The sequence below is a fragment of the Panthera pardus genome, unplaced genomic scaffold (assembly GCF_024362965.1).
Source record: "Panthera pardus isolate Hobbes unplaced genomic scaffold, ASM2436296v1 HiC_scaffold_15, whole genome shotgun sequence".
NCBI classification, from domain to species: Eukaryota; Metazoa; Chordata; class Mammalia; order Carnivora; family Felidae; genus Panthera; species Panthera pardus.
Genome location: NW_026526710.1, coordinates 44,053,175 through 44,073,492, shown reverse-complemented (window position 1 = coordinate 44,073,492; position 20,318 = coordinate 44,053,175). Strand labels below are relative to the sequence as shown.

The following is a 20,318-nucleotide window of genomic DNA, read 5'->3' as shown; positions in this document are numbered from 1 at the left end:
GTATATCAGTGACAGCAGCGTTTCTTAACCTCAGCACTCTTGACACTTTGCAAAAATTTGAATAATTTTTTGCTATGGGGGCTGTTCTGTGCATTGTAGGACATTATGCCAGTAGCACCTCCAGATATGGTGATGGAAAATGTCTCCAGACATTGTCAAATCTCCCCCGATTGAGAACCACTGAATTACAGCATTGGGAACAAAAGCAGCAGTTGGAGTTCTAATTTGTCCAGCTAACCCTCCCCTCTTTGAAATTTTCCCAGAAATTGTAACCACTTAGAATCCTGTGCCTCAGTAGGTGTATTTGGCATAAGAAGAGAGCGGATCTGAGCAGTGACAGCGGTAAGCTCTAGTGGGCACTTCGGGTGTCCCATTCAGATCCCCTTTACCAACAGGTGCACCTCTCTCTCCTTGCAGTTAGTGTTATGACAATTCAAAGACGCAGTCTTCTCTGGAGAATTTCCCTTTGCCAACTGGAAGTTCCCATGTTGGAAAGGGAACTCTACACCCTTCTAAGAGGGGCTAACTAATGTAATTTTAGCTGCAAACCTTCCTTGGAAACCTTCCCAGCCAAGGCCACATTCTGCAAACGTGTTCCCTTTGTCCCCTCCCGATTTTCTCATTGTCCTCCTGAGTATACTCAACCAATAAATCTCCTGACCAAGAATCTCCAACTCAGGCTCTGCTTCCCAGGACAAAAAAACCACAATTATTTAATGCCTATAATGTCCAAGCATTCAACTCAGATTTTTTCATTCTTAATACCACTTAGTCTTCAGAGTAAGAACTAAATATTATTAGTCCTATATGACAAATGAGGAAAGAACCTCAAGAAGTGTGAGTTGTCCAAAGTTCCACCCTAAAAATGGTAGAACCACCATTTGAATCCAGTTCATGAATTCGAAGTTTATATTCTTAACCAATACACTAGTCTCTCTTTGAAGGTAAAAGGGACTGAAGATATTTATTGTTTTTCTCCTGGAAGGATGACTCTTCTCCTTGCTGGAGTGGTTCCAAGATGTGTAAAGGACTATGAGCTCCCATCTTCTGACTGAGTTCATGCAAGGTTAATGTTGGAGATATTCTAAGGTTGAGCACTCCATCCTGAGTTATCAGATGATATGTCCTCAGGCAAGAGGGTGTTTCTAAATTCCTGTAAGAATACTCTCTGGTTCTCTAGGGAGGAAAGGGAGTTTGACATTCAGTATTAGCTTCTATTCGGAGGAGTAGAAAGAGGATAATATGGGAAATTGCTTTCAAAGGCCTCTCACAATGGAAAATAAAAGTAAACAAGTGGCAGTAAATTGTGGCAACATCTGACTTTACAATCTATTTTACTTAATTATTTTAATAAGAACTTTAAAGCAAGATATATTGTCCATAAAGCTCCTGACAGTTGAGTGAGAGCCAAGTGAATTATAAACTTAAAAATATAAGTTTTGTGGGAATTAGCTCCAGGCTATATAGGGGTTTGGGTGTTGATGAATATTTTCATTTTATCTAAAGAAAATTGTAATACACTTTTGCTTTAGTGAAAATTTGCATTTTATCTATGCATTTAAAATAAATAGAGGCCAGTAAACATTATCATGTTACCTTGGGTAGATTTTGTTTTAATTGAAATGCCACCAAGAGATATAACTTCTTTGGATAGGAGGGTATTTTGTTGTGTCTGTTTAGTTTTCTTCTTCTTTTTTCTTTTTACCACTTATGATTTGGTGATTATTTTTAGCAGTACATGTAATAAAATTCATTTAGTACTGTGGAACAAAAAATAACAATCCAGGTCGATAGAGAGATTTCCCATTTCTAAAGCCAATTTATTTTGATGAAGGTATTTTTTTTTTAGCAGTAGTGATTTTCCAGATTTTTCTAGATTTCCCAGATTTTCTTGCTAGATAACAGAGTCTTTTTCTTTAAATTTTTTTTAATGTTTATTTACTTTTGAGAGAGAGAGAGAGATAGAACACAACCAGGGGAGGGGTGGAGAGAGAGGTAGACACAGAATCTGAAACAGGCTCCAGGGTCTGAGCTGTCAGCATAAAGCCTGAGGTGGGGTTCAAACTCTGAAGGGCAAGATCATGATCTGAGCCGAAGTCGGATGCTTAACCAACTGAGCAACCCAGGCATCCCAAAACTTTTTCTGTGGGCTACAATATGGACCAATGAAACCAAGCATTGATGTAGTATGTATAATCTCAGAGGTGGAGGGAAAATCTTCCATTTGAAAGTAGCCAACTTACTAGGCCACCTGGGTAGCTCAATTGGTTACACGTCTGACTTTTGCTATTGGCTCAGGTCAGGATCTCACGGTTTGTGGGTTCGGGTCCCACGTGGGGTCCCACTGATAGCTGCAGAGCCTGCTTGGGATTCTCTGTCCCCCTTTCTCTCTGCCTCCCCCTCTTTCTCTCTCCTTCTACATAAATAAATATCAAAAATAAAATAAAAACAGCCAACTTACACATGGCTGCAGATTTCCCAATTTTTTTCCTCCTCCTCTCATTCCAACCACACCTTCCTCAAAATCACTGCTGCCAGATGCCAGGGCCTGCTATTGATGGCTTCCTTTCTCTGCTCAGTACAGGACTTCCCAAATCCCCATCAATGAAGAATAAAAAACCCCATCAATAGATAATGAGACAAAAAAGTATCAAAGGGTGACCTCTTACTCAGAAATCCCAATAACTTAAATAGAAAGGCAAAGAATCAAGTCAGAGCTTCAAACAAGCTGGAATATTCACACTAATCCATTGTAAAGTACAATTGTGTGTGGAAGGTGAATAGGAAAATAGGAAAATAGAATGGGAAAGAAAATATAAAAAACTAGTTTAACTTAGGGAAGCTGGTCTAGGAAAATAGACACCTAAGCAGAGCCTCCTCTCCAATTTATTTCTCCTCAGAATTTTTGGCTTAAAAAAAAATTTTTTTTTTTACCAGTACTTCACTTCTCCCTATTCCTAAATCCAAAACTGTGTTAATTAATTGGCACCAACAAATGTCTTCCCCCCAAAATTTTTTGAACAATTTTTTGTGTCTTGAGTAATGGCCTTATCATTTATTGTCAATGCCCTTTGAGCAAGTTCTTTAAGCAATCTGAACCCCTGTGTCCTCTGTAATACATTTTTTTAAAGATGTGAAATAATAGAGAAAATAAGCCTAACACAGTTCCAGACAAACTGTAGAGTTTCAGTAAGTTTTCTCTGTTAGCCTGAAGTGTATATCTGCTTTCAGTCATTCACATTTTATTGTGAGTTAATTAAATCAGAATGTATGCTTCTTGAATACCTTACTTATTTTAGAAGTAGGAGTTTTAGTAGAAGTGCTTGTGAGAAGCTTAATGTGCCTCCGAACAGCAAAAAGGTACTTGGGGCACCTGGGTGGCTCAGTCAGTTAAGCATCCAACTCTGGATTTTGGCTCAGGTCATGATCTCATGGGTCTTGAATTGGAGCCCTATGCTGGGCTCCACACTGACAGCATGGAGACTGCTTGGGATTTCTCTCTCTCTCTCTCTCTCTCTCTCTCTCTCTCTCTCTCTCCCCTCCCTCTCTCTCTCTCTCAAAATAAATAAATAAACTTCAAATAATAATTTACAAAGAACAGCAGGAAGGTACTGGATACCAGGCAGAGAGAAGAGAGGGGCCCTCAGAGGTAGGGAGGAGCTAAGTAGAATGGAGTTACAGATTATAAAAAGGAAATTTTACCTAATTTTTACTTTTCTGAGGCTAGAAAGGGAGAAGAAGTACATCCATATTCTTTCTGTGCTAAAAGACCCTCTACACCCAGAATCTAATATTTGGGCACTTCATTAATATCACCCCTCATATCTGTTTTCTTAATAAAGTTTTAGATAAATAAAGTTTAGATGCATGCATAACCTGTTCATCATTGGAGACTAACTGTAATCAAAATAGCACCTGATTAAAATCTGTAACTCCAGGGCTGACACCATTAAGTGACATTTTCTTCATTTCACATGATTTTTAGTTTAATTGTACTGTGGAAGAGCCCATTGTTTCTATTGATCACTTCTGAGATTAGCTTTGATTTGGATTCTCCAGGATTCATTGCTAAACCATGGATATTTTTAGTTATGCTGAATGGCTTCCATACTGTTTTTGAAATTATTAACTCAGCCTTCAGAATTCGAGTAAGAGTATCTCACACCGTGTTTCAAAAGTGACCACTAACATGGCTTCAGGAGTATTACAGAAAATTAAAACAAATAATTCTACCAGCCCTCACCATTCTAAGACCAAAATTGAATTTAAAAAGTGGGCCCCATATCCTTATAACTATCTAATTCTGGGGATGATTCAATTCTTACATCGTCTTCCAAGATGCTAAGAGTATAGTTCAATATTTCTGCCCCACTGCCCATCTTCTCCATCTCAATCCCATGGAGGTAGGCAAATTCTCACATGATATGGTATTATATAAAATAATCAGTCTTTGACAACTCATTTCAATTTATAAATATATTCTTTGGAATCCTTACCCTTTATAAGGTTTTCTAGTTTTCTCCTTATATGTTGCTGTAAGAATTCAATTTTATAAAGAATCTTTGACAGTATTCATGTAATGTTGCAAATTCATCCAGTAATGGTACAAATTTCATGAAGAAAGTGCCAGCAAAACAAGAAAAGTGCCATCAGTTAGTGTCACTGCATTTATAAGATCCATGAAGTGTAAGTGGGGAAAAAAATTACTGCACCAAGTCTCACAGAACACCAAGACTCATCAAGACTCTGCAGCGTAAGAGTGCAATAATGGGTCACAGTCATGGTCAATTGAAACATTTTCTTCCCTTGGGAACAACTGCACATGACATAAATTGAGAACTCTATTTTTTTCTCAGCTATTAAATGAACTTGAAGAAACCTGGATAGTTTAATTGTTTCCCTATAGCACTAAGAACTATGTAAGGAATAATGAAAATAAGAGCAGTTGGGCATAGCGTAATAATTCTGATTTTTTAAAAAAAAGTTTTAAGAATGTTAGTCCATGCAAGACACTAAACAGAAAATGATATTGATGGTGTGGATTTATTTTTTATGCTCAACAAGATCCTATTTTAAACAAGGTGCCTAGTGGCTTGGCATGCTGCCAATACTTGACAAAGTGGCAAACCAAATGGCACTAATAGGTGGAAACTTCCCTCAAACGAGGGGGAAAAAAGCTCTTAAAAAATGAAGCCCTTAGTGCAAAAAGGGAACATGATCAGAAAAATAAAAAGGTCCTCAAGGGAAAAAAAAAAAAAAAACTAGTGAAAAATATGGGTATAAATCTTACCCAAGCCCAAGGCAAAGAGAATCAGTTCAAAACTTTAGAGCATATGTGGAATAGATTGTTAACACTCAGATTCTACTCTGTCACCTCTTAGTTCTGCTTTATCTACCAACAAAACAGCTCCATGTGTCTATCATTCAATCATTCAGTCACCTAGATTATGTGTTGGACTTTGTCCTAGGCACCAATGATACAGTAGTAAACAAACAAACAAAACAAAACAAAAAACCCACAAAAACAAACAAACAAGAAAACAACAGTGAAAGAAACAGAAATAGGAGTCAAGATGGGTTGTTAATGCTTCACTGGGATGAATGTTGGATCTTATGGTAGCCCATAGGAGTATAAACCCTAGGTGTGGGATGTCAGAAAGGTGTCAAAGGAAAATCAGTGAATAGTTCAATCATGTAGAAATACATGTGTCAACATCCAAGAGACAGAAAGAGAGAGAAGAAAGAAGTGTATTATGGTCAGAACTTTGAGTTCGATGACAGTAGCAGAAGAAAAGGTAAGAGAGACAAGCAGTGACGAAGTAGCATGGAATTCTTTAATTGCAAATCCCAGGAACCAAATTTAAAATAACGTAAGCAAGAAGAAAAAAGACAGAAACCTCTTACAATTATGTTGGGATATCTTAAGTGTAAGTTGAACAACCATCCACGAGAAGGGAGGGAGCACATTTGGGTCTTAACTCGAAAAAGGCGAATACCATCAAAACTATCTTTAGCTCTCATCTTGCCTCTTTCTTCCAGTTATCTTCATTATTTTCACTGCTTTGCGCCCTAGCAGAAAACATGGATACCAATAGCCCTTGAGTTTTCTCTGTAGGATTCAACCCTTAGAGATTATAACTGAAATCCCAGGAACCAAATTTAAAATAACGTAAGCAAGAAGAAAAAAGACAGAAACCTCTTACAATTATGTTGGGATATCTTAAGTGTAAGTTGAACAACCATCCACGAGAAGGGAGGGAGCACATTTGGGTCTTAACTCGAAAACTATCTTTAGCTCTCATCTTGCCTCTTTCTTCCAGTTATCTTCATTATTTTCACTGCTTTGCGCCCTAGCAGAAAACATGGATACCAATAGCCCTTGAGTTTTCTCTGTAGGATTCAACCCTTAGAGATTATAACTGATGTTTTTCTTAGTTTTAGGTTCAAAATTTTTGGGAAAGTACACTGAAACACTCATTCTTTATTCCCTTTAGTTCATTCTTCTACATGTGTGCTACTCTGTGCCAAGCACTTTTTCACGTGTTGAGTCCATGTGATGAGCAAGACAGATAAACTCATTCTTTCAAGCAGCTCACATTCTAGTAGGAGAAAGGAGGCAGTAAATAAGCAAATGAATCCAGGAACAATGCAGTTTTAGGTAGTGGTAGGTGTCAGGGAAGAAATAGAAAAGAAAGATGGTGGAGAGATTGTGTGAATTAAGGAGGGGAACATTGGTATCACCAAAGAGATGATGTTTGAACTGATCAGAGATGGGGAAGAATCAGCTCCTGGGAACACCAAGAGGAAGAGCATTTTAAACAAAGGAAACAGCAAATGCAAAGGTCCAAATAAAGGAAACACGTGGCATGTTCCAGAAGCAAAACAAAGGCCAATGAAGCCAGGGTAGTGAATGAAGAGAAGAGTGGTAGGTTATTGGTCACAGATAAGATTAGGAGCTGGAAAGTATACACACTTATTAGGTCTTGTAAAATCAGTTTTATTCTAAGTAAACTAAGAAAATATCTTAGGTGACAGGATTAGGAGAAATAGTAAAAGCAGGAATACCAACCATAAAGCATTTGCAGTAATTCAGGCAAAACATGTTGGAGCTTAAACTATGCTAATATTAGTAGAAATGGAGAGGAGTATATGGATTTGGAAAAACATTGGGGAAATAGGACCAAAAGAGCTTGATGATGGATTAGAAGTAAAAGGATAAGGGAATTAGAAAACTCATAGGTCCAGAGAATAAGTGAGCAACTGTGTGGGTGGGGATACCATTTGCTAAAATGGAAAATTCCAGAAGATGAATAGGGTATTTTTTACGGGGTGGGCAGGTGGGCAGGGTTGGAGGAGTAGCAGAAGTTATATTTTTGGCTATATTAGGTTAGGTTGTAAAGCCTATCACACACTCAAGAAAGTTATTAAAAACTTAGATAGACACAACCTTAGAACCTAACACTGTGAGTGTAGTCTCACTTTTTTTTTTTTTTTTTAATGTTTAGTTATTTTTTGAGAGAGAGCAAGAGACAGAGTGCAAGCAGGGGAGGGGCAGAGAGAGAAGGAGACACAGGATCCAAATCAGGCTCCAGGCTCTGAGCTGTCAGCACAGAGCCCAACGTGGGGCTCGAACCCACAAACCATGAGATCATGACCTGAGCTGAAATATGGTGCTTAACCGGCTGAGCCACCCAGGCGCCCCTCACTTTTTCTTATCCTTGCTAAATCTAAAATGATAGCAACTATATCATTTGGGGGTTAGGAGGAGCAACTGTTTCCAAAAGAATGGTAAGGAATTGGTAAATATATATGCCAAACACAAATGTATACACACACACACATATAGGTACATGTATATGCATATATGCACACATACACATATTTATGTATATACTCCACAGATACACACACTTACCTTATATGTGTCTTTCTTTCTATCAATCTATCTCTATGTATGTGTATATGAATTCAGTTTGGACTATATCAAGAGCATGGCTCACACCGGAAGAAGAAGGGGAGGAGGTATAGACTAGCTGTCTTATGACTGAACAACCCTGCATGTCCCGTCTGGCAGCTGTTTGAGTCAGCCACCTTTAACTCAGAAGTTGTCAGCAGTGATGGGGAAGAGGGGTGTTACAGGAAATAAATATACACTGAACATCTACTATATGCTAAATTGTGTGCACACCCTTCTCTACACGATTATGGGTAACTAAATTGAAAAGTTCTGTCATTTTCGATTCAAAATTTAAATATATCTCCCAGAAGAAGAAGAAGGAGGAGAAGGAGAAGGAGAAGGAGAAGGAGAAGGAGAAGGAGAAGGAGAAGGAGAAGGAGAAGGAGAAGGAGAAAGCAAAGAAAAAGAAAAGAAAAAGCCACCCTAGCCAAAAAGATGGTTACCATTTCAAATCCTGAAGACTTGTCAGGAATGTCCTACACAGTCAACCCTTTCTGTCTCACCCACCAAGGACATTTATAATTCTGACAAGATGTCTCTGTCTTTCAGAACATCCCTGCAGGAGGTTGTCAACTTTAAAAAATGGTGCACTAAATAGAAGGGGGGAAAGTAGTTAGTGTGCTTGTTTCCATGGACTAAAGTTCATAGAAAAATTCTGGACTCCTCTCCAAATGCTATTGACAACTGGTGTGACATATAATTCGTGCTGGCTCCTTTTATTTTCAAGAACATTTCTCTTCCTTAGAAATCTCTCTAATGAATGCTTTTGGGATTGATTATTCTCTCCCCTGGCAATCCCTTTTGCATTTGTATAATTCAATTAGATGACATATGTTAAGTATCTATATTTGTGCTTAATGCATAATAGATGTTTAATTGATGGTAGCAAATTGTCAAATGTGTGGTTAGAGTCACTTGCTTAGATTTAAGATTTTAGGTTTTATAAAAGCTGATTTCCCAATTACATATATTATGCTCTGTGCCTCACAAATGTTGGAGATTTATAATTTCTGCCTATTTTGAGTCCATATATGTTAATTATTATTGTTCTTTCAGAACCTTTCCTGAAACAGCCCCCAGTGGAAACCTATATTTACTTTGCAGGCATTGACCCTCAGTCCAATGGACCCAATCCAATGCCATACCAGAGAGAGTGCTAAAATCATTTCTTTACCTGAAAGGAGCCAGGAAAGGATTAGTTCCTTCTCTAAATAATTTTATAAAAAGCTCTTTGTGTTTTCCTTATAATAAAAATATGATTTTAAGCATATTTTAGAACAGAAACTTGTCATTTCCATTGAAAGGAATTTTTCTCAAGGTAAAAATAATAGATTATCACCATAAGAAACATGGAAAGCATAAAACATTAAAATCTGGAAGGATGCTTTGCCTCAAACCTCTTCTTTTTCGGGCTTCACCTAAATCTTCCTGGCCCCCGTGCTTAGGAGTGAACACAGTGGAGTAGCCACAGGGCATAGCGCATTCTGCCTTTTGACAGATGGGTGCCTGAGAAACTTGTACTTTTAGCTGTATTCACATTACAAAGCCACAACTCCTGTTTTGACAGCCAAGATGTGTAGCCGTTCACTTTAGTTATGAGATTAAAAGTTCATTTTTTACCTGGCTCTGTGCCAATGTTTAGTTTTGTCAATTTGGGCTTGCTAAAGTGAAAACTGTATCAAAACTCCTTATTCCAAGTGACAGCAGTTAACTTGACTAAGAGAATGATTTTAATTTGTGATACATTTTGCTTATATAAAGATGTATTAAAAACCCTTTTTAAAAATAGTTAAAACTGTTTAGTCAACAGTAAGACCATAGTTAATAGCCCTGTGCTGCACATTTGAAAGGTGCTAATAGAGTAGATCTGAAAAGTTCTCATCACAAGAAAAAGAAATTTGTGGTGATGGATGTTAACGAGATATCATGTGGTGATCATTTTGCAGCACATACAAATATCGAATCATTATACCGTACACCTAAAACAAATGTTATATGTTAGTTAATCTCAAAAAAATAATAAGATAATAATAAATAAAATGAGATTTGTTTCAACAAGATTCAGGCATAGAAAGGATGAACGTGGTGTGTGATATACATAATTCCAAAGAAACAAATCCTTGCAGATATTAAAGGGCTAGATGATTTAAGCATATTTGTATGAATTCTTCTTAGATTTGTGTGTATTTAACATCGTGAACACATTTAATCCATGGGAGTTCCATGCCTCTAGACTTATGGCAATTCTACATCAAGAGCTTTCATTCTACTCCTTACAAAAACCTGAGGATTCTATAGCCATAGTTGTAGAATTGTTATTATCAAGGAAGCAGTGATAACATATTTAACTTTTTACCTTAATACACATTACTACTTAGTGACCCATCTGTGAACTTGTCAGCCCTTAAATTAGAGGGAGAATTTCATTCTGCAGCATTTGAGTTAGCTGCTTCTGTTAATAACTGGCTTCTCTTACAGGGGGTGCAAGTGAACATAGCTCTGGAATCATAACCACTCTCATGGACAACAGTGACAATAACAAAATTCCTCTCATGATTAGACTAGCAACTAAAATGGTGTTTGAGGATTAGAATGGAAAGCTCACTGAAGACGAAGGCAGGGCCCAGGTTCCTTCTTGCAGAATGCATTTGAATGAATATCAAATACATGAATGCTACAAGATGTTGTTTTTCTTGTTTTTGTTTCCTCTGGGTTGCTTTCATTCTTACTAAAAGCATGGATAACAGTAATCGCCTAAATTTTCTTTGACTGACCACCCATGATCTTCACGCAAAGTGGAAAATTAATTCAAAGCATGTTCATTAAATTTGGTCATTCAGAATTTATGGACTTAGACAACCAACATGCCAAAACCAAGAATAGGATCACAAATTATTGGAGTGAAGCAATTTAGAATTGACCTAACTGTAAAGAAGCTAATTATCCCCAGAAGCAACTAATTCGAATGCTGCGGAATACCACTTTCCTTGTAGGTTGACACAGTATGGTCTAAGTCACCAAATAGTAATAAGCGTACTAAAGCAAGAATATATTATTACTGATTCCTTAAAACAGTAATTTTATAACTATGGCTATGTAGTTCTATGGCTTGGAGGTAAAGAAAAAAGAGAATGCATTTTACGTATGTCAGTAGGTAAGATTGGTAAAATAATTAAAAGTAAAAGTAAGAAAGACGAAGAATAGTGTAGACAAATAATATTGTAGAATTCTATTCAATTATATTCTATAGAATTGCATTCTCTTGTGTAGGTTATATATTTTTTCTACTGTATACATTCAACTGTAATCCCATGTTATATTTATATTTATGTTTATAATCCCATGTTTTAAAACATCAGAAATTACTATGTTATCTCACAGAACTAATCCACCTTCTTTGCTCCCTGTCTGGGCTATACATTATCCCAACACACAGTCTCTAGGCACTGGGTAATATAGTGTTGTCTCTGCATGTGTTGGCTTTGAAATTATACAGTATGGGTCCAAATCCTGATTCTGCCACTTATTCTGTAAGACTTTGGACAATTTCCTTAAAACTCTCTGTACTCAAGTGTCTTCATCTGTAAAATGGGAATAAGAAGACTCCATACCTCACACCCATTGTTGGCAAGATTAAATAATTAACACATCCAAAGATTTAGGACCACTTGAACAGACATTATATGCTCAATGATTGTTGTTATCTGACAGAAATAGTTGGGTATTGGGGCGCCTGGGTGGCTCAGTTGGTTAAGCAGCCGACTTCGGCTCAGGTCATGATCTCACAGTCCGTGAGTTCGAGCCCCACGTCGGGCTCTGTGCTGACAGCTCAGAGCCTGGAGCCTGTTTCGGATTCTGTGTCTCCCTCTCTCTGACCCTCCCTCGTTCATGCTCGGTCTCTCTCTGTCTCAAAAATAAATAAATGTTAAAAAAAAAAAATTAAAAAAAAAAAGAAATAATTGGGTATTATTTTCAAAAAATAAAGGAATGATTAAAATTTTTAACTTAGATATGATGCCTAGAAACAATGATTTAGGGTACAACACTTTATATTTGGTCAGTACTTTATGATAGTTTTATACTGTGATCCCTAATTTGACATTGTAGAATGTGATATTTGACCAATTATTTCTCTTTTTTAGAATTCCAAGATGAAAAGTGTCCTGAGGAAATTCCTTTGTTTAATAGAGGTATTAGTAGAAAGGAAAAAGCCCCTGTGTGAGAACACAATTAATAATCCTATTGGAGGTCAACGGGTCATACTTGTCACAAAATAATTTGAGTGTCAGATTGAGAGATCAGATCCAACCCTTTAATTTTATAAATGAGAAAACAGAATCAGAGAGATTAAATAGTTCACCCAGAGTCACTCAGCTGGTTACTGAGAAGCAGTGTGTCAGAATTTATTAAGAACATTTTATTGCTAACTGGGTGATCTCCAGCAAATTTCTTAACCTCCCTGGGCCCCCTTGCCTTCAATGGTATAATGAGTAAAACCTAAAAATATGGTTGTTGGAAAGATTGGCATATATATTGCATGGGTAACACACGGGCAAGCTTTCATGTGGCCTCGTGTCTTCCTGAGACCCAGAGAGGAAATCCCTTGCCAAATAGAGAAATCAGTGAGTGCAGACTATCATCATTGCAGGAAAACGAATGCTGCCAGCTGTGGGCAGGGAACAAGGGGTATGTGGAGTTGTTCTAGCAGTTTGTGTCCCTAAGAAGCTAAACTCTTTCATATTCTTTCAACATACATTTATGGGGCACTTATGAGGTGCGGGTACTGTTCGCAGTGCCGGATACACAGCAGCGAACAAAACCCAAAGTGTTTATGGAGCTTGCATTCCGGTGAAGGGGAGGGCGACCATAAACAAACAAAGAAGAAAATCAGATGATGTGTTAAAATGGGATAACTGCTCTGGAGGAAAGGAGGCAGGGAAAGGTAACAAGGAGTTACTGTGTCTGGGGAGGAAGATAAGATGCATTTTAAATCAGATGATCAAAGAACACGAGGATCCTTGAGCAAACCACTTTGGAACTGATTGTTTCACAAGGGAGGGACTATCTCTCTCAGAAAGATGTGAAAATCCCAGCGTCCAGTGCATTTAGAGTCTTATCTGCAAGAATATTTATCACAGCTTTATTTTTATAATGGCAAGAAAACAGAAATAACATAAAGCCCCAACTGAAGAGTTTGTTAAATAAAATATGGGTGGGAAAAAATTACATAATCTTTTAAAATTGTGTTGTGAAAGAAAATTTAACGACACGGGTGTGTGCTGTATGGCTTCAAAAATATATATGCCATATGTTCCCGCTTTCTTCAGTAAATTTTCCTCAGATGAGAAACAGTGCAATGGTATTTCATAAAGTGTTGATAGTATCAAGGAGATGTGACAGAGATTTTTAACTTTTTAAAACTTTTTCCCCTGCATTTTGTAGTAGAATCGAGTATTGACCTGTGGTAAATAATAATACTAATACTAACTGTATAAAAAGTAAAATAATTAAACTGAAAGAATCTAGAAACTGCACTTTGAGAAACATCTTCATAAGATGTGGAAAGAATGTTTATCAAATTTAAAGATCATATGATCTGAAAAGATGAGTTAACACGGTGCGTGAAGAAGCAAAATTAGAAGTTGTTTTGACAGACCAGAACAAGGACCAAATATATCAAGATGGACTTTATTAAAAACAAATTTGAAATCTCCATTTGGGCTTTAAAAAAAATCGGTTAAAGACGTACTGAGCTGGGGGATCCATTCAACAGCAGCTCATGCAAGGAAGGACCTGAGCGTGTTAATGACCACAAGCTCAACACGAGCTCACAGTGTGACACATCTGCTTAGAAGCTAATCAATTTTTGCATTAATTAATATGCTTCTGGTGTCAGCACTGGGAACATAAGTGATCCTCTGTGGACTACATTGGTCAGTGAAAACTGGGGGATGAAACACTGTCACTGCGTCTTGCTTTTGTCCTTCACAGCACGACTCATGCTTGCGACTCACTAATTTATGCAAGTGCTGGCTGAACATCTGTGGTCTCTGCTGGCCTATAAGTTCCCTGAGGGCAGGGAATGTACCTTCACCGCTTACTGCTTTATCTCCGGTGTCTAATGTCGACACAAAAAATTGGAGCCCGCTGTTTTAAATATTGCCAGTTTCAGTAGCCTCATTTATTTATTCTATTTAATAACACTTATATTGTGTTCATATGTGCCAGGCATAAGTCTAAGTCCTTTACAGACACATATTAATTCGTTAATCTTCATTACAACCATGTGAGGCACGTAGATAAGAATGCTTGGATAGAGAGAGGTTAAGAAATGTGCCCAAGCTGGGAAGTGGCTAAAATCTGAACCCAGACACTCTACACTCTGCCGACTTTCAAAAACACAACTCTGAAAAAAGCTATGTCTCATCTGTATGAGGTTGACCAGGAAAAGGATTCTAAGAAACACATCATATTGAAATGTTTGAAAGAAATGGACCGATATAGGCTAAAAACAAACCAAGAAACAGAGGTGATAGGATCATTTGACTTCAAATTGGGAAGAGCTTCGGTGTCTGGGTGGCTCTGTCAGTTGAGCGTCTGACCCTTGATTTCAGCGCAGATCATGATCCCAGGGTTGTGGGATTTAGCCCCATGTTTTGGGCTCCACGCTGAGCACAGAGCTTGCTTACTATTCTCCCTCTCTCCCTCTGCCTCTCTCCCCACCTCGTATGCTCTCACTCCTTCAAATAAAAGAATAATAATAATAATAATAATAAATATATAAAATATAAACTCTTATTTAAAAACAAAACAAAAAAAACAAATTTGCAAGCACTTCCATGTAAAATGATGAAAGTGAATGAAATCCCCTATGTTTAGGGGAATGAAATCCCTTATGCCTGCATCCCAAATTACCGGGGCAGTTGTAGCAACACAATTATGAACAACATTCTCTTTCACTCTCAAAATATTCTAAGTTAGACAATCAATTATTATCTTCTCCCCAAGTATATGCCTTAAAAGAAGATTCTACATCATTTGGACATTGATCTTTACAAAAGCCCTGTGTAGTTGATTGATATCAATATTATTATACTATTCCCCATTCTACATCCTGAACAAAACCTACAGAATTGTTCCAAAACACAGCATCAGTTAGTGGCAGAGCTGTGGTTTGAACCCAGATAATCTGATTCAAACTATACACTCTTCTCTGTCTGCTCGGTTGAGTAACTGAACTTGCTCTGTATTGCTACAGAATCTAACAATTCTAGATTCAGAATCCTAGCTCTGCAGCTAGGATAAGTAAGTAGAAGTTCCTAAGAAAAGATTCATCCCCAAATGAAGTACCACATTTTAAAAACGGAATGAATGAACTTCCTAATCAATCAGAAACTTACTGGAAACTGCCCAAGCCCGGGACTGAATGGGCATGGGGCAAGTGTTTTACCAAGGGCACTGCATGCACCAGTACAGACCTGTGAGCTTCTCAGAATGTGGGACATCAGTTTCTGGTGGGCAATGAACCATTAGCAGATCATGAGATAATTTTCAACACTATATGGACACAGCATTCAAAATCGCTAATATGCCTAATGAGACCTTTTGATTCCCTTTTCAATTATAGTTTTAATCCATCCACTACTACCTAGGAGAAAGCCTCAGATTGGTGCTGATATACCTTTAATACTACTCAAACATGCTAACCCACTTTTTGACCAAGAGAGTAGTAGGTTCTAAGCTTTCAGAGGCAATGATAGCCATTCAACTAGATCTGATATTATTGTTCTATCTCCACTGAATTTATTTTGGTTTTGGATTTCCTTTTATAGCAGTGCTATAAATTTTACTTTTAAAAATAAATCTACATAAATAAGTGAGTCAACCTAAGTAAAAACATTAGCTGGTTTATATTAAAATGTATGGTAGGGAGAAAACAGACCCTCCCCCAAAGATGTCTACATCCTAATCCCCAGAATTTATGTATATGCTACTTTATATTGAAAAAAGGAAAAACTTGCAGATGGGATTAAGGTTAAGGACTTTGGGATTCGGAGATGATCCTGGATTATCTGAATGTGCCTGGTCTAATCACTTGAGTCCTTAAGAGCAGGAAACTTATCAGCTGTGGTCCGAAAGAGACAGGAGGACAAAAGAGGGGCAAAGAGATGCAATCCTTTGGCCCCTGCTTTGAGGATTATGGAGGCAGGCCATGAGCCAAGGAATGGGAGTGGTCTCAAAGATACAAAATGCAAGGACGTGGATCGTCTCCTAGGGCCTCCAGAAAGTAACACAGCCCTGCCAAACCCTGATTTGAGCTTATGAAAGTCATGTCCAAATTTTGACCTACAGACGTAAAAGACAACAAATTTGTACTGTGGAAACCATCAATTTTTTGAATTTTTTTTTTTTTACAGCAGCAAAAGGGAACTAAAATACAAGGGTATAGGGATAGGTAACAATTGTGAGAATGTTTGTACAACTGAAGTTTAGAAAACAATCTTTTTTTTTTTTTTTTTTTTTTTTTAGAAAACAATCTTTCAGGATGGTTTATAAATGTCTCTTCCAATCCCAAGATGTTCTGCTAACATTCTGTCACCTACCAGATTTCTGTTCCTCCCAACAGGTAATTTAGTGTTTCCTGTGCTTTCATAGACATTCCAAAAAGTAACTTAAAAACAGTGAGAATTATTCATGTGAAAAGAAATCTTGGTTGGGAAAAGTGCAGTCGTTTTTAGGGATGTAGTGTTGTATGTAGAGATGTATGTATGACAATCTTACTTACAATCACATTATCTTTATGTGAATTCCCTTGATGTCGAGAGTTATCCACTTGTTCTACACTAGTGAGTTTTATTATCTATGTACCACAATACTTTTCTTTAAAATATATATTGGGTATTCTCAATTTATAGATTAATCTAAGGAACTTTCTGCTCTACTTGATATGAAAAGCAATCAAACTGCCCCAATAAAACAGAAGTTGAATTTGATGGCATATGGTTAGTCAGTGTTACATTGCAGGAGAAACCAATTAGATTTAACCAAGTCTATTCACTCCAAGGTATTTTGTTCTGCCATTCCAAAAATTCACAGCCTACAAACTCATGTTTAATTACATTAATACATGACATATCTGCTTCATGCAATAATTAACCACTTAACCATTCATCCTTTCTCTTTTGACTTGATGACGCATGTTGAGATATATGAAAATGTCTTCAGGAGAGAAATAAGGGTTAATAAAAGATGGAGGGATATATGCACACTCCACATAGTGTGATTGATTATACGTTACACACGTAATCTGGAGGCCGGTAAAGCAGGACATGCGTATAGCCTGTGAATACATAATCAGAGTCATTAAAAGAGAGTTTGCCATCTCACAATGTTAATCAAATGCTATTTGACCAATTTGCTTCCAGCAACTAATGGAGCAAATTGATGTCAGCTAATCTTAAATCTACAGAGGAGCATGTTCTAGAATTGGAGTTGTTCTTTTTTTAAATTTTTCATCTTTCTTAGGCTGAATTCATTTATCTTAAAGAAATGTATTTGAATGCTAATGCCATTGAAATAATACCTAAGAGCAGATTTGAAAATGGCAAGTTATAATTTATTGTGGCTATGGAGGAGTGGAATGGTCACAAGATCTCGAAAAATGCCTGTTATGACGTGGTCAGAAAAGTGTTGCCAAGGACACAACTCTGATTCATCATCTTCAGGGTACTACAGTACCATACTTCACTCACAGGCCACAAACTGAAATAAGAATGGAAAATTGATCTTTTCCCCTGAAAAATAATTTAATCAATTTCTGGACTTAATTTCAAAAAGAAAATGTCAGACTCTTTTAGTCGAGAGTGATTTGACTATGTATTAGCCCTGATCCATATTATTGGGAAATACACATTGAACCGTTCACATGATACAAAGCTAACTGAATTTTTGTGCTTTCACCACTAAGAACAATGTAAAATATCCTTTTTCTTGTTTTTTAATATGTGTTATTCCTGACCTAAGTAGAAATTCCTTTGAAGTCATTTGGCATTGTTTTAGAATAGAGCTAATATTACCAGAATCCTGGGTTCTAGCAAATCATTCACTAGTTGATAATTGATATGGATTCACTTCAGGAATCTTCCAGATTACTTCTAAACCCTTAAATAGTCAGACTTTGTAAAATATGCTTGTATATCTATCGCCTCTTTCTAAAATATCTCCAGTTTCAGATAGAACACAAGCAACTTGATAAAATCACCCAACAGTGTCCCACCTTCACCCAGTTGATGTATTGTAACAACACCAGACTCTCATTCCCTGAAAGCAGGAGCTGTCTGTCTGGAGTTGTAAGATAGAGACGGTGCTTCTTGTTTTACTGAAGTATCCTCAGTGGATAGTGTCAGTGAAATTCTATGTATGCAGTTGTTTTACATAGGTTCATAACCTATTCTCATCAGAGAATAGTGTTTGTTTTATATTTAAAGAAAAAAGAGTTGAGTTGACTATAAAGTGAGCATGGAAACATCTTCTCAAGGCCTATAATAATAAAATGCTTTTAGCTCAAAGACCAAAACTCAATTCTCTTAGACGTCTGCTTCTTCTCCATCTCTGTCAAGTATCCTTGGTCCCAGGAGTGAGGCTATACTAGTTGGCATGGGGAAAACCTGGTCCAATTGTATATTTTGGTTAAACATGAAATTGGGAAATATGTTAAGTGTTGAGGTCCTGACTAGAATCAAGGGACCCTTTATTACTAGCTTCTCATTACCAACATAGAATGTACACCTGCCTCAATAACCAAGTTTTTTAATAGCACAATACTCAGACACACATATTTGATGTTTCGATTTATGTCATTTTGAAGTATTGAAAGCCTTTTTCAGAAAAAAAAATCTCAAGAGTTCTCAGTAATATCTTTGGTATTACTACATAACTCCTATAAGCCTTACAGACATATACTTATTTTATGCTCTTTTTTAGTAGAAATCGATAATTCTGTTTTCGGTGAGGATAAGATAATAGATACATGCTATGCTTGTAAACTATTAGCACTGTTCTAAAAAGGAAATAAATATAAACTCACAGCTGCTTCCAAGACAGTATATTATTAGATCTTAATATTTAACTTAGTTTGCTCACCAAAATCGATTTGCTCTTGCTGTTACGACTCCTTCCAGGTGGTTGTCTGCTTTAAAGAAATATGCAATTAAATTAGTTCAGGAATGTTCTATGCCTAAATTATATTTGCTATTTTTATTTTTATTTTGAAGTGCCCTGAAGTGCATCATTTCATTTGGCCTCTGAATGCAATAGCATGGCTTCCCTGCCACGTGTCTCATTTCTCAGAATCTCAGTCAACAGAGAAAGCAACAAGATGATTGAACATTTTCACTGGAGATGTCTCCTGCACAGATGTTCTCCCCACACAGATTACCAAACAGAAGCCATGTTTTTGTTGAAAACGATGCATTTCTAGCCTTCCTCAAGGAGTCCTTTAATATCAAGGATCCTTTAGCCTTGAGGATGCTTTCTTTTGCCAGAAGCAAAGGTGACAGATTCTATCATTCAAGTAATTTAACCTTATGTTTCTTACACTGATTTTTGACAGATCTTTATTCATACTTAAGGTAAACATTCTCGGGGCGCCTGCGTGGCTCAGTCGTTTGAGCGTCCAACTTTGGCTCAGGTCATGATCTCACAGTTTGTGGGTTTGTGAGTTTGGGACCCACATCAGCCTCTGTGCTGACAGCTTGGAACCTGGAGCCTGTTTGGATTCTGGGTCTCCTTCTCTCTCTGCCTCTCTCTCTCTCTCTCTCTCTCTCAAAAATAAAAAACATAAAAAAAATTTTTTTAAGGTGAACATTTCCAAACTCCGTATTCCCTCAAATATTTCCAATTTCTTTTCTTTAAGATTTTATTTTTAAGTAATTTCCACACCTAACATGGGGCTTGAACTTACAAATCTGAGATCACGACTCAGCTGTCTGAGCCAGACAGGTGCCCAAAATGTTTCCAATGTTTAAGGCTCATCCCATAATTCTTTACAGGGATTGTTTTTAAACCCCAAACCTCTACTCAACTTAGAATCCTTGAATGATACACGTTTGGATCAGCTTTCTGCTCCTGTGTATAAAGCTGGTGTCTTTTGGTAATACAAATTTCTGAGATTCAATGTGCCCTTATGCACTTCCTCCCTTAAAAATAAAGGAAATATCACTACAATAAAGCTAAAATTACAGCAGTTATGTGATGGAGTGCACTGTGGCTTCTTCAATTCCTTGCTTTGGCTTGTTTTCTCAGTTTTATCCAAAAACTACATTTTTGTATTTAGCACATATACCGTCTTTACCAGGACTGG

The 20,318-nt window shown here is 37.1% G+C and overlaps 1 long non-coding RNA gene across 1 annotated transcript; it reads right to left on the bottom strand.

The window, feature by feature from the left end:
- Positions 1–562: 562 nt before the first annotated feature.
- On the bottom strand, positions 563–19,262 carry LOC109276460 (uncharacterized). The gene is made up of 4 exons (XR_002084682.2): positions 19,100–19,262; positions 17,123–17,297; positions 1,597–1,760; positions 563–1,176 (listed from the first exon to the last, which is right to left on the bottom strand). It is a non-coding gene; the product is annotated as an uncharacterized LOC109276460 (long non-coding RNA).
- Between the last annotated feature and the right edge of the window lie 1,056 nt (positions 19,263–20,318).